Raw genomic sequence first — 12108 nt, forward strand, 5'->3', positions numbered from 1 at the left:
GATGATCCTCTCCCTGGGGCTCTGCAGAAGGAAAATACTGTGAGCTTCTTCATTTGGTGCTAAACATGGAGTAGCTCCATCATTTGAAGATACATTTTCTGTTCAGTTTCATAGAATAAAGTTGTATAGACACAAATGAACCAATTATCTCCTTAGTTTAACAAGTTTAGTTATGCATGACTCCATACTATAAAACATTTGAAACAAAATATAGAAATAATTTTCACTTGATGATATATTTTAAAAAGTGCCTACAAAATTCAGGAGAGTCCATATATTACATTTTCCAAATGACAGACATCTACTAAGGATGCTACACGACTAGTACAATTTTTGATATATTGCATAAAGATTCATTCATAGCACCCAATGGAGGTCTGGGCATTACGATACAATTCTCTTTCTGAATCTAGTGAGGAAGGCTGAAAAGAACTATGTATTATTTGACAAGCAGATGAATCACAGAGGCCCTTTCTCGGGGTTTTTAAAACATGCAGTACACAGGGTTACAAGAAAAGCCCTTTGTATATAATATATTCTGTCAAGACAGACCTCGCCTACACACACAAAGAGGTCTATGTGTCAGTTTAAGGTCTTACAAGATTATAATATATTCATTATAACTCACATGCATACTGAGAAGCAGTTCCTATTTTATACTCTACAACTTCCCCAAGATATACTAATGAATATTTCATGAAAACACAATTGTAATTAAGTAAGCTTGATAAATGCAGGACTCATTAAAATTACTGAGTTTCTCCACAGGTCCACTCAAAATTTGAATATGCTAATCAGCAATTGTATCACTGAATGACTAATAGGAATTTGATTATGTAAGTAAGGGAAATAACAGTTATTAGGAGCAATGCTCTTGCGTTAGATTATCTAGGTTTAGTTCTTTATCACTTTTTAGTTGGGTGGTCTGTAAAAGACATGTAAACTTTACATTCATTAATGTTATTTCAAAAGGTAGCATGAAAAGTCAATTGTTCACTGAGTAAAAATAAGAATACAATTAATATTAGTTTTAATAACTATTGATGTGTCCCTAATCTTTGGACATGGTGACCTTTTAAAAATTATAAAGCATTATAAGGAAAACTAGTTAAGAAAATGCTGAACTGGAAGGTGATCTAAAACATGAGGGTGAAAGTCCAAGCCCGACTTCCCTCATGACAGATAAACACGGGCTTCATGCGTGCAGACTCGCTGTACCAAGGTGGGGATGCGAGTCTGCTAGACTTGGTGATGGCCCGGAGTCCGAGAGTGTGTAAGACTTAATTTCTCTATAAAATCTCCTAATAGTCACTACCATTCACATATCTGATTCACTCACACAACAGTTTTTAATTTTGTCTAAATTTTTTCTCCAAAGGATTTTCCTTATTTTTATAGCCCAGCTTCTACATCAGCCAAAATCTCCTTTCTTATTTTTTCCTGACATGATATGTGGATTATCTCCTCTACAGGGGGAATAATAGAACTAGATGACACCATTCACTCAAAACTTTCTGGATACTGTTCTAAGTATCTGATGTGCATCCACTTGATTAATGTTCAAAAATTTCCGAAGAAAGCAGGTATTATGTCAATTGTACAGAGAAGGAAAATGTGGCAGAATGGGCTATTAATTTGTCTACCATCAGAGATGAAGTGAACACTAAAGCCAGAATATGAATTCCTCCAGACTTTTTTACGCACATAGTGCTCACTCTCTCAGGAGGGGTAGAAGGGCTCAAGTTGATCTTTCTAAGAGCATACTCAAAAGGGAAATATTAAAGACACAGGAGGTTTTCAGGTAAATAATTATAAAGAAAATATAAATTACAAGTAACATGATCACTGAAAAGGGAAAACAATAAATATAATAATGTTTAAAGAAATAAATGGTCAAACATGATCTTGGGACAAGAAAGTAAGATGTATTCCAGTAGGAAAATAAAAACAGAATTGGAAAAATTAAATATTATAATTACTCTAATACTATAATTACTAAACCTTTTGATGGAACTAAATTACTCCTTCTCTGACGTAGCCCATGGAGTCTCCCATTTTAAAATAAAAAATAATTGAGATATCAACAAAGTTTTAAACCATGCTAAATTGCAAGATAAATTCTTAGGGGTAGTTCAATAATCATTGTATTTAACATAGCAATAAATGCAAAGGCAATTCCTATTTTAGGCATCAAATTGTGAAAACTGGAGAATTATGTGTAAGAAGCAATTTGAAACAGTGCAACACAAAACCACCAAAACAGAAGAATTGAAAGATCCATGTGTCTATGAAGTAGATTTGGGATTTTCCAATCCTGAAAGGTTCATGGACAAAGCAGTTTTTACTTACTTTTTGAATATAATCTTCTTAGCTTTGCTCAGACTTTTTATGTGCTGTGACTACTGCATTGAACTTGTATGAACCATCTTTTTGTTGAAAAGGATTCTGAAAGAGAAAATCAAGGAGATCCAGGACGGGTAAGGAGAATGGGCTGAGATTCATCCACGGTGTTAATGTTCTTCTGAAACGAAATCTGCTGTCACTCACTGCAGGTTGCCAGAGCATTGTGATCTTCAGAAGAATCTTCTGAAAGAATTTACAGCCTATGAGCAAAGTGTGAAACATTTTATTAAAGAATGACTTTATGAAATATCCTTTTAAGAATCAAAAATAGTCTTAAGAGACATGAAAAACATGTGTTATTCTTACCTAACCCAGGAGGCTGATCCCAATTTTATCCCCTAGACACCAACTCGACTTGAACAGAATTTGAGGATTGGTCCCTTCTGGAAAGTATGCTCCTGAAGGACTTCCTCTATTCTGGAATTATCCAGAGACATAGATGTTAAGGATAATGAAGGGTATACTACAAGACTTGTTCTTATTTGCTTGATTAAACTATTTTAGTTAGAATGTAATTTTTGGTATCATGTGTATCATTGAAATTAATTCTCACACTTTGAAGACAGAATAAATCAGGCCCATGGAGTTGGAGAAGGCAATGATCCATTATTTGTAAATAATTTAGTTGTCACTGAACATTTTATCATATTTTATATGAGAAAATATAATATCTAATTACTCTTCAGAATTATATTCATGAAGAATTCACTTGAACATATAATATTTAACAATGTCAACTTGTTAGATATAATAATAGACAATGGGTTTAAACATAAAATCATTGTTGGGAAGTAATCTTTTTAGAAATATTGGAAAAATAAAATCAGCTAGTTTCAGATTGGAAAACCATTTACCCTCATATTCAGCCATAGCACCAAGAACAAAAACTACCTCTATTAACTACATTGGAGTGAATTTGAGCTATACACCTGTCTTCATTAGCATTGTCTGTTTTCTCCAGGAGTCTCCTGTCTATGCCAATGGTTTAATTGATATTTTATTAGAAGAGATTTCTGAGAGACTAATTAACTCTTCAATAGAAAATAGCAAACATTGCATTCCCTAAGATTATTTTGATGATGTTCACCTCAAAATTCCCACCTTACTGTTTCCATCAATGCTGGATAGTTGTACGTTTATCCTTAACCAGTCATAATCAAGCCTTTCCTTTTTAAAAATTTCTGATTCTCAATAAAGCCTAGACTTACCTCCCCCACCACAAGATACTGTCGAAGCTTTTGAAGATGGCATAGTCCCTTAACTTGGTTATCAATAGATCATCGTTTTTCTTAACAGGATGCATTGGCTAGATATAGAGAATTAGTTTTCCATAAATAAGTTAGAGAATGTAAGAACGGCACAAGTAGAAGATGAGGTCACCTAACATAGAACCTTCTACCAAGGGAGATACAGCACATGGCTGTGTCACTGAGGACAGATGAATATGCCACATGACATGAACGGTAATAAAACTTTTAAACAGTTTTTACAACTATTCTGATATTTGCAATATTGGCATTGATATGTAAGCACCATTTTTCTGCTTCTTATTGTAAACACTGTGAATTTATTAACTACTATTTCCCTGCATATGATTTATGCACAGCTCCTGCCACTAAAGGAACATCTATATTTTGCTCCCCTCAAACACAATTCATGTTATGTATGTCATAAATGTAGAAATTTTATATCCTTATCCATTATTCTGTTATGGGTGTCACAAATTTAGACATTTTATATCGTGTATCCATTAACATGCTCTTATAGGTATTTTAGATAATTTTGTATTGTAATGACTGTCTAGAATTTAAAGTAGTTTATTCATCACTGTTATAATATCACAGTATTGTTTATTTGTGTATATAGTTTCTTTATATTGATTTTTTATTTTCAGTGCATCCTTTCAATTTGAAGGACTTTCTTTAGAATTTCTCTAAGGTAGGTTTAGCAATGAATTTTCCCAGCTCTTCTTTCTCTGGGAAAGTCTTTACTTCATTTTGAAGGGCTGTTTTGTCAGATAAAGTATTCTTGCATGGCAGTTTTTGTTTTCTTTTGTTTCATTTTTGTTCATGAGGTCTTTGTGGAGTGCAGAGTTTTCTGCTGAGAAAACTGCTGATACTATTTCGGGGATCCCTTGTATGTGACAAGTGGCTTTTCCCTTATTGCTTTCAAAACTCTTTTTTCTTTAACATTTGACTTTTTCACTATAATATAATACAGAGTAGATTTATTTTCATTCTATTTGGAGTCTGGTTTTTTGAATTGGATATGCATTTTGTTCCCATAATTTTGGAAACTTTTGGCCATTTCTTCATTTAGATTTCTGTCACTTCTTCTTTCTTCTCCTAGTAGGAACTCCATAATGTGTGTATTGACCTGTTTGATGGCATTCCTTTGTTTTCTTAATTTAACTGATTTCTAGTTTTATCACATTATGATCTGAGAAGACGGCTGATGGGGACCCTCTCACTGTTGCTGTAACCGCCCTTGACCAGAGTCTTCATAGCCCTATGAATGTCTTCCCTAGGTATCTGTCCGCCCTCGGTGTGCTGCACTTATGCCACTGCACACAAGGCCTTTGTCATCTTTCTGTCTGACAGTGGGGTGATGTCCGTGGTCGGATGTGCAGTTCATGTCTTCCTGGTGTTTTTCTCAATGGACCTGCCGGCACTCACTGTCACGGCTGTGACGGCGGTGTGTTCATCTGCCGGCCTTGCCGTTGCTCTCGCATCATGGATCCCAGTGTCTGTTTCCAAACGACCCTGGAGTCACTGTCAGGGGTGTGATCTGCTCATGAGTTCATCTTAGCGATACATTGTGGTTGTTTTCCATCAGTCTGACTTGGTCCATCAGTTCTGTTAAGATATCCCTTCTCTCATGAAACTACTGCTCTGACACTGTGATGGTATTTAGTGGTGGTTGCTTTGAAATCACCACCATGTCTTACATTTGCATATTTTCTAATGTGCTCGAGTTTTAAACAAGAGGAGAGCAAGAAAAGGCCTTATCTACTTGTCCCTCAGATCCTTGTGGTGGAAGTCTGTCATCTCAGCTGTTGCTGTGTCTATGAAGATAAAGTAATGTTTATGAAGATAAAAACTCATCATTCAGGGTAAAATGACTTAGTGTTCAATGGGGAATTCAGTGAATGAGATCTTTCAATATCTTAATTCCACAAAAAAAGGAAGGCTGTGTCTTGATGCACATATTAAAATAAATGTGTGTTATCTGATGGAGTCTTTAAAAAATAATCCCTGAAAACATTCCAGTTTATTATAAAAGAGCTAGTTGAGAATAGCTAAAAAGAGCTTCTTAGAGTATGTTTTGAATGAATTTTATTGAAGCTTGTTGATATATAACATTATAGTGGTTTCAAACATACAAGACAGTGATTTGACAGTTACATACATTATTAAAATATTATGAAAGTCTTTTAAAGTTTTTATTAATATTATTTTTCTTTGCCTTCAATAGTTTTGTATTCTTTGACATTATAGAAAAATGAAGTGTTAAAGACTCTCCAGTAGATTTAATTTATTCCATTTGCTGATGTTACCTACTTCTTTTATGCAAAATATATTAATGGAAGATAAAACACCCTAACACATTAATGTCTATAAATAGTTAACTTTTAATAGTTTGTTAACTTTAGATATAAAACATATTGTATTTAAAGGTCATCTTAATTATGAAAAATCCTTCATCTATAATTCAATAAGCTGAACCTATATCAAAAATTATATACAAAGAACTTTGCTTCATTTTTCTAGAATACAGGGAGGTATACATCATATAGCAGGATATTTTGCTAACAATGTTAACTAGCTGCAAGTACAACACTTCATATTGGTGAGAAAATTATTTCTCTGTTTGGCCCTTAATCAATATTATTTGTAATAGTAAGTATATTAACCAACCAATTTTGAGAAAACAGAATTATAAGTATAAAATCATTAACATTATTAACATTGTTGTTTAAGTATTACATAACAGTCTCAGTTGTGAATGATACATTTTTAAGACATATGCAATAAAATATTACAGACAATATCATATAAGAAAAGTGCTTTTTTATATCTATTTATTTCTATTGTGAATTTAGACATATTTGGATATGAAAAATCTCATATACATCAGAAGTAATTTACAAAATTAGTTGTGTTGTAATTGGTGATATTGTCCCATACAGTAAGCCTGTGAAAGAGAAAGAAGTCTGCCATCTAGGCTGGATTTAAATTATATTTGAGGGTTCTAACACCTGTATGCAGCTAGTTTCTCAGCATAGCTGATATGTTGCAGTGTGTGTGTGTGTGTGTGTGTGTGTGTGTGTGTGTGTGTGTGTGTGTGTGTGTGTGTATTGAGCACGTGACCAGATTTCAGGCCGCTGGAAGTGCTGGTTTCCATGGCGCTACCCTCCTGGGGGCACAGCCATGGTGGGGCAGAGGAGTCATGCATAAGAAAGCTGCATTTAAAAAATCTTTTACAGCCAAAACAAAACCTACTATTCTGACCCTCAAATCCATTATGATGACAACAGTCAAAAACAAAAACAAACAAGACAGAAGAAAATAAAATGTGTTCACTAGGACAAGGAAATATTGAAAGCTGTCTGCAATCCTGGTGTCAACAGTACAGCCAGTATGGAGAAAATACTAGCATTTCCTAAAATATTAAATGTAGAATTACCATGTGCTATAGCAATTCCATTTCTAGGTATATAAGCACAGTATTGAAAACAGACCAAGAGATACATACGCATCCATGTTCATAGCAGCATTATTTGCAAGAGCTGAAAGTTTGAACGACTTAGGTTCCTATCTTCATATGAACAGATAAAAAAAAATGTGGCATTGTGTGTACAATGATACACTATTCAGCCTTAAAAAATGAAGGAAATTCTCAAAAATGCTTTAACTTGAACAAAACAAATACATTATGCTAAGTGTAAAAAATAAGTTACAAAAGAACAGATACACAGGATTCCAATTATATGAGATACCGAATGGTTACAGTCAAAGAGAAAGGAAGTAAAGTGGCGGTTGTTAGGGCCCAGAGGCAGGAGAGAAGGCGGAGCTGTTTAATGGGAACGACATTTCATTTTCGTGAGATGAAAAGTCTTTCAAATGAATGGTGGTGCTGACTTCACCATACTGTGAACATACATAAATGTCACTTAACTGTGCATTAAAAAAATAGTTAAAACGGGTAAATTTTATGTTAAGCATATTTGACACAATAAAAAGAATTATGAAATTAAAATATCCAACCACATGGTCACATTTTCATGATACCATTAGAAGGTATATTTAACCCAATTGTTCCTCTTTCTTTAACATTTGCTAAGACCAAATACAAATGGTGAGAGACACTATGCATATGAACATAAACTCAAATGTACTGGCTCAATATGGTCAGACATATTACATAACATGGAGGACTGAAATCAGGTCTATACATGCCATGGCAATCACCTGTGGCAACTGCCAATCACTGTCCCCTTCCTAAGCCTCTCTGGGATAATGGCGCCTGAGACTTTTCCTCGGGAAAAAATGAGCTACTTCCAACTACTGAGAAATATACTGAAGACATTCCCTCTATTTCCTGTCTGGTGATGAAGAAAGAAGAATTACCATGGAGAAAGGGATTCATATAAGAATTTAAAACATTAAATAAAAGCTTGATAAAGAGGTAGCAATTCCCCTTAGTATATGAACTCCTCAACCAAATAGAAAATCTCAGTGAATTCCACCAAGTATAAACTATACAGCCCACGTATGGAGAACACAACTACTTAAAGCAAGAAAGCATCCACTATCAGAAGGCTCTATCCTGGCCAAAGAACAGTGGGACTTGCATGCAACAACTGCACCCTGCCTGAGCCATTCTACTTTATTGATGGCTGTAGTTAGTATAAGCACCTTGATCAACTCATGTGTAGCACTCAACATCTCTGAGCTTTCCCAACCAGCTCTCCATTCAATAAATCATTTCACTGGCAAATATTTTCTTGACTTTTTTGGATACCTACTTATTAATCTGTCCCAAATACTTAGGTACCTGGTTTTTTCGCCATAATGAAGTCATTTATACTTTCCTCCTTTTTCTAACATTTAATTTTGAAGAACAAAATATATTTTCTGAAATGGACATTTTTTGAGTCACTTATGGTTGAGCACTTATATTAACTGCTTTATTTCTCATTTTGTTTGTTATATAAAATTTCTTAGACAACTTGATCCTGAGCATGTCCCAAAGTAGTTGTGAATTTGAGGCAAAATTGTATGGTAGTTTGGAAAATGAGAATTTAGGGAAACCTAACTTATTTATCCATGATGAGGATATACTTACAAAAGATTTTAGACTTCAAATACAGATAAAGATTTATGTTATGATGCTAAAAAAGAAAATAAATTTAGTAATTGATACACATTAATAACAATGTCAAAATTTATTGACTATTCCAGAATTTTTAGACATGACACTATACTCGTAAAAATACAACAAAAAATATGTAACAAATCTGAAAGAAAAAAAGGAATGTTGGCTAGTAGTCCAGCAACAAGACTTTTCTCCCCAAAATGGATCATTTAGTATGGAGTTGCTGAAATAAATATACACAAACTCAGTCAAGGGAGTTAATGGCACTTTCCATCAAGTAACAGGCAATTCATCAGTCATGTAAGTGGGAAGGCTAGAGTCACAGTTTGTTTAGTCCTCATTTTGTGAACATTTGATTTCACATTCTAAAATGTTATATCCTTGTTTTTCTTCCATATGGGTCATGCCCTATCATTTATATTGGATTTAAGTTATAATTTCCCCATGCATGAATTTCTCCAGTTAAATAGCACTTTTTTTTCTACCTAGAGTTATTTCATTTGCCATGGAATAAATTGAGGTAATAAATCTTGTAACCTACTTTCTTATTTTATTACTTGAAAATTCCTTTGGGGTATTAATTATATTATTACTTGAAAAATCACAAAAATCTAATTTCAAATGATTTGCTTCAACTTTGATCATTCCCAGTTATTAAAACAGGCTGTTGTTAAATATGATATTATATAAGATAAATGGAAAGGGTAATATCAAACACAAAATTATAATTTTATAAGATTAATTAAATTAGATCTTTACAGAATGATTTTGGAATGAGAAATTTAATATGTAAAACCAAACAAGGAGTTATTTTATAGAAATTTGGATCTCATTCAATTAAATTGGGGTAAATCTAAAATTTACCTTTATTATTTCCCTGAATAACACTTTCTTAATATTATTTTGCTTACAGCTTTCTTTACCTGTTTATTTCTAAGACTGTAGATGATTGGATTCAAGAATGGGGGAACTATAGTATACAGCACAGAAAGAATCATGTCCTGAATCATAGAAGAGGTTACTGAAGGCTTTAGGTACACGTAGATGAGAGAAGTGAGGAAGACACAAACCACAGTGATGTGAGGGACACACGTGGAAAAGGCCTTGCCTCGCTCTCTGGTTGGAAACTTCAGCACAGTGGAAAGTATTTGAATGTACGACATGGCAATAAAGGTAAAGCAGCCACCACAGACCATAATGGCAGACATCAGAATTAAGAGAAAACTGATGAAGGTATCGCATCACGAGAGCCTCTGCAGAGAAGGGATGTCACAGAAGAACTGATGGACCACTTTGGACTGACAGAAGGACAGCCGGAACGTGTTGCCTGTGTGCACACCTGCGTAGATGAGGCCACTGAGCAGGGAGACCAGTGTTGTCCAGACACAGAACTGGTGGTTCATGATGACCGGGTAGCGGAGGGGCTGGCAGATGGCCACATAGCGGTCACGGGCCATGATGGTGAGGAACAAGAGCTCCACATACACACAGTAAATAACCAGGTAGACCTGGGTTGCACACCCAGCCACTGAAATGACCCTGTTGTCAGTGAGGGAATTGACACAGGCATTGGGGACAGTGACAGAAACAAAGCACATGTCTAAGATAGACAGGTTTCTGAGGAAGAAATACATGGGCGTGTGAAGGCTCTGGTCAAAAGTAGTGGCAGCAATAATGAGAAGGTTCCCTAGCAAGGTGGCCAAGTATATCAATAGGAATGATACGACTTGTAAGACCCTCAACTCTCTCCCATCAGCAAAGCCTTCAAGGAGAAACTCGGTCACCTTTGAGCAATTGGCCATTTAGGTAAGAGTGGTGGATCTGGAAAACAAAAGGCATGAACCATGAAAGATATTCATAAAAGCAATTTATGAAATTACCCAGAATATTGTCTTTGAATATGTTTCCTTATATTTTATACAGTTGGGCTTTGTGCATAGAAAATGACTGTTTTCATTCCCTTCTTTGCTCAAATTATCACCACTACTATGTAGTGATCATAGCAAAGTACTAAGGATGGGACTCCCCAGTCCCATCCTCTGGTAATGAAATAAAGTGCTTTTTACTTTGCTTAAAATTATGCAGTCTATGAGGTTTATTATTTTAATGATGATTTTAGTAGTTCTTAAATATAAATTCGACAAACAAAGCAAATTCTCAATCATAGTTGTTAAATTTTATTAGGATTATAGCACATATTTCCTAGGTATTGATACAGTGGAGGTTAGCTCATTGCTCTACAAAAATATGGATTATTGTCCATATGTGCTTCAAATTAGACTTCAAATGATATGCACAGAAATTGGGATTATGACTTCACACCCTTTTAGATCATGATGGCAATACCATGACACACATGTGTAGGATCAGTGTACTACTAATATTTTACATGTCATTTTTAACTATTTTTTTTCTAGAATTTTATTTTAATTCCAAAGAATTGGCCAGAAAAAGTTTAGAGGAATGGTAAAAGTGGTCTTCACTAGAGTTATTTCAGAAGACATTGGTCTAGGTGAATTAAAGCTTGATAAATAAGAATTCTATGTGGTTATATGATTAAACATTTTTTTTTACTGAATACCCCCAAGTATTTAATAACTTCCTTCCATGGGTTTTAGTAGAAAAAGGAAAATGTTGTTTCTTTTTTATTCATGAGTCCAGTGAGGGTAAAATATAATACTTAAAATTTCAATTAAGTATTTAAAATTTCAGAAAACAGTTCGTCCTTGACAAATCATAAGAAATTTGTCAGTCTTCTCCCTTATCCACATATTGGATGGAAAAGTAAGATGTATTTTCTAAATCTCCAAAGTGTCATAGCACTACTTTTTCAATAGCTACCTGTTATTGGTCTCACCAAAATAAGTTAATGAAGTGTTCATTAGTCTGAATCAATTGAAATTAATCAATGCACTCTTTATGTGACAAAAGTATAATTTAATAATGTTTTTATTGACAACTTTTCATGCATAAGTATCATAGCAAAACATTAGATTACAGTCCCCTCAAACAGAAGTCACATGTAAGCATGAAATATGAGAGAAATAAGTATATAAAAAACCATTTAACTCATAGTTGAGACCTCAAATTTTCAACAAATAAAAAATAAATTTTCCTTTTTAATCTGTCAGATTTTTAACAAAACAGCTCGCTCTTTCTTTAAGTTAACCATGAATATTTCAGACTAAGTCAGAACTAAAACCACCTGAAATACATGGTATGCAAACCAATACAGGGAAATTTACAAGTGAAAAAAAAAATTTTGGAGCTGTAAATAAAAAAAAAAAGATTTAGTAGAATTAAAAGATAAACGGCAATAAAGATAAA

The 12108-nt window shown here is 34.1% G+C and overlaps 1 pseudogene; it reads right to left on the reverse strand.

The window, feature by feature from the left end:
* Positions 1-9650: 9650 nt before the first annotated feature.
* LOC118929266 (olfactory receptor 14C36-like) lies at positions 9651-10583 on the reverse strand (annotated as a pseudogene).
* Positions 10584-12108: the final 1525 nt, after the last annotated feature.

This window comes from Manis pentadactyla, chromosome 13, assembly GCF_030020395.1.
Source record: "Manis pentadactyla isolate mManPen7 chromosome 13, mManPen7.hap1, whole genome shotgun sequence".
NCBI lineage: Eukaryota > Metazoa > Chordata > Mammalia > Pholidota > Manidae > Manis > Manis pentadactyla.